Genomic DNA, 4261 nt, shown 5'->3' on the forward strand with positions numbered 1-4261 from the left:
AACAACAACAACAATATATGGCATAAATAGACTATCAAGCATAACCCAAAACGCACAAACAGCAGATGATAAACTAGATAAATGGGACCTTCTAAAAATTAAATTTTTATGTGCTTCCAAAGACTTCTCCAAAAGAGTCAAAAGACTGGGTAAAAATATTCAACAAGGACATATCTGACAAGGGACTTATCTCTAGAACTTATGGAAAACTCCAACACTTCAACGGCAAAAATACTAATAATCCAATTTAAAAAATGGGCAGAAAACATGAATAGAGACTTCCCAAAGAGGATATTCAGGCAGCCAACAAACATGAAAAAATGCTCATGATCATTAAGCATTAGAGAGATGAAAATCAAAACAACAATGAGATACCATCTTCCCCCAGCACTAGTAGCAAAGTTCAATAAGACAGAAAATAACAAATGCTGGCAAGCATGCGGAGAGATTGGGACTCTCATGGACTGATGGTGGGACTGTAAAATGATGCAACCACTGTGGAGAGCACCATGGTGACTCCTTAAAAAGTTGGAATTAGAAATACCATTTGATCCAGCCATTCCATTACTAGGTATATATCCTAAAGAAGTGAGAGCCAGGACAAGAACAGATATATGCACACCCATGTTAATTGCAGCACTATTTACAATAGCAAAAAGATGGAAACAACCTAGGTGCCAATCAACAGAAGAATGGATAAACTATGGAACATACACACGATGGAATACTATGCAACCCTAAAAAATTATGTAGAGTTGGCAAAACATCACATAACATGGATGAACTTGGAGGAGATTATGCTGAGTGAAATAAGTCAATCACAGAAGGTCAAATATTGTATTAGACAATACAAAAAATCAAGGAAAATTTATATATGGAAGGAAAGTTTCTTTGTTGGTTACCAGGGGTAGGAGCAGAGGAGAGGGAACACTGTTAGACAGGTAGAGACAAGTCTTGATTTGGGAAAAGAGAAGGGTAATGTACCAAACAGCAGTGATCAGCACAGTGGCACTGAGGAAGAGGAAGATATAGAGAGTTCATGGGAGGTACAGACAACAAAGATGAATCCTTTTGCATATACAGTACTGTGTTGTTAGTGAAGGCAAACATTGATATATGAGTAGATAGATGGGTGCACAGGCTGATCAAACATCAAGCTGGAGGTTTTTCCCAACTCACACAGCTGCAGGGGCTGAGGAGCTCAAGGTTGGCAGGCAGTATACTGGCTGATGACTCCAATGAATAATGAATCCAAGATCTCCAGGCCAAATGGTGGATTGTTCACTCATGGGCAGTTGTAGGCAGCACAACAGGATCCCAATCCACAGAAGAGTGTCTCTTTTTCCCAGGATGTCCATAAATATATTGGAACCAGGCCACACCCCTAAGGAAACTCCCTTTCAACTAATGGCTGCTCAAAACATATACATCCTATTTCATCATGGGAATAACCCACATCACAACTGCTTAAACCACTCAGAATTGTGGTCCAGCCAAGTTGGCACACAACTCCAACTATCATAGTCTACCCCTTGTCAACTTGGCAGTTGTACACATCTTCTTAACCATATATAATCTCTAAATAAGGACAATTATAAAGTCATATTTGCACCTAACATGATATGCTAACACACGTACAACTGAAACGCATTAACCTTATTTACATTTCACAGTTCATAACAGAAGGAAACAAAAATATTTCATGCACATATACAATAAAGAAATATAACAATTACAGTCCTCATTTCTGCAGCTGGTTCTGATATTCAGAACTACCTTCTTCCACCACCCATTCTGTATTTCACTTGCCCTCAGCAAGCACTCAGCTGGCCGTGGTTTTTTGCCTGGTGGTGACCCAAACCTTCATTCCTGAAGGGTCTGGGCCATCAGTAGTCATATCAGAATTGGGTTGCTAAAATTTTCCATTGACTAATCAGGGGATGGTAGTACTAAGAGACATCCTAAAGAATCTCCTATATTCCAGGCATATTCTTCTTTCCTCCATTATGTAATGTCAATCCAATTTCTCCTTGGTAATCAGGATCTATCACATCAGACAGTACAGTAACGCCTTTCTTTGTTGATCCAGAGGCATGTTGTTGTTGTTGTTGTTGTTGTTGTGTGCCGTCGAGTCAGCCCCGACTCATAGCGACCCCTCCTTGGGTTTCCGAGGCAGTATCACGATGGAAGTAGGATTGCCCAACCTTCCTTCTGAGGAGTGGCTGGTGGGTTTGAACCGCCAGCCTTCTGGTTAGCAATCAAGTGCTTTAGCCACTATGCTACCAGAGCATGAAGAGGCCAAAATGGCCAGATGGCATTCTTAACTTCCAATTCAATGCAATCAGTATTGTCTCTCCAGGTGGGAGTGCTTCTCCTTTTAGGACTAAGATCTCCATACCTGCAGAGCATACAGAAGCAGGGACAGGAAGCAAAAATTTTTTGAGTGGATCACTAGGTGTGATAGTGAGTGGTACCACTCCTGTTTCCACCCCTTGGTTCCTTGACTGTGAATCCTGGCTGTTGGAGAAATAGCACTGTATACTGGATGGTGGTTTAGAGCATACTGCCTCCTGGAGAACACTGCCCCAACCATTCAAAGTATTGCCACCTAGCCAGCACCACAATTGTGTTGTTAGTAGGCCATTCCCTTGTTCTATCAAGTCAGCTGGTTCAGGATGATGGGTAACATGGCAAGACCAGTGAATTCCATGAACATAGGCCCTTTGCCTCACTTCATTTGCTATGAAGTGAGTCCCCTGATCCAAAGCAATACTGTGTGGGATACCATGATGGTAGATAAGGCATTCTGTAAGTACACAGGTGGTAGTTTTGCCAGAAGCATTGCACGCAGGGAAGGTGAATCCATATCCAGAATAAGTATCAAGCCCAGTAAGACTGAAACACTGTCCATTTCATGATGGGAGTGGTCCAATGTAATCAACTTGCCACCAGGTTGCCAGATGATCACCCCAAGAATGGTTCCATATCGCGGACTCAGTGTTAGTCTCTGCTGCTGGCAGATTGGGCACTCAGCAGTTGTGGTAGCCAAATCAGCCTTGGTAAGTAGAAGTCCATGTTGCTGAGCCAATGCATAACCTCCATCCCTGACACCATGGCCACTTTGTTCATGAGCCCATTGAGCAATGACAGGAGTAGCTGGGGAAAAAGGATGGCTGGTTTCCACAGAACGTGTCATCCTATCCACCTGATTGTTAAAGTCCTCCTCTGCCAAGGTCACCTTTTGGTGGGCATTCACATGAGACACAAATATCTTTACTCCTTTGGCCCATTCAGAGAGATCTATCCACATATCTCTTCCCCATACATCCTTGTCACCAATTTCCAATCATGCTCCTTCCAAGTCCCAGACCATCTGGCCAAGCCATTAGCCACAGCCCATGAATCCATATACAATCGTACATGTGGCCATTTCCTGTTCCCTGCAAAGTGAACAGCCAGATGCATGGCTCAAAGTTCTGCCCATTGGGAGGATTTCCCTTTGCCACTGTCCTTCACGGAAGTCCCAGAAAGAGGCTCTAGTGCTGCTGCTGTCCACTTTTGAGTGGTGCCTGCATATCATGCAGCACCATTTGTAAATCAGGCACAAGTTTTCTCTCCCTCAGTCAAGTGATCATAAGGAACTCCTCATGAGACCACAGGTGCAGACTGGGAGAGGGAAGGTAATGTGACTGGAATGGAGACCACAAGCATTCAGGCCACTTTCTCATGCAACTTACTTGTGTCTTCCTGTCCTGCTCAAGCCTGCTCTCTGATATATCACTTCCATTTAATAATGAGTGCTGCTATGCACATCCAAATTTATGACTATGTGGATCAGACAACACCCAGTTCATGATGGGCAGCTCAGGCCTCATGGTGACTTAGTGGCCCATGGTTAGGAGTTCAGTCTCTACTAAAGCCCAGTAACAAGTCAAAAGCTGTTTCTCGAAAGTAGAGTAGTTATCTGCAGAGGATGGCAGGGCTTTGCTCCAAAATTCAGGGTCTGCGTTGTGATTCACCAATAGGCCCTCCCAAAGACTCCAAACAGCATCTCTATCTGCTACAGACACTTCAAGCACCATTGGATCAGCTAGATTATATGGCCCAAGTGGCAGAGCAGCTTGCACAGCAGCCTCAACCTGTAGAAGAGCCTTCTGTTGTTCTAGGCACCACTCAAAACTAGCAGTTTTCTGAGTCATTGATAAATAGGCCAAAGCAACACACCCAAATGAGAGATATGGTGCCTCCAAAATCCAAAGAG

The sequence above is a fragment of the Orycteropus afer genome, unplaced genomic scaffold, assembly GCF_000298275.1.
Source record: "Orycteropus afer afer isolate SDZICR_OR568_19922 unplaced genomic scaffold, OryAfe1.0 scaffold00752, whole genome shotgun sequence".
NCBI classification, from domain to species: domain Eukaryota; kingdom Metazoa; phylum Chordata; class Mammalia; order Tubulidentata; family Orycteropodidae; genus Orycteropus; species Orycteropus afer.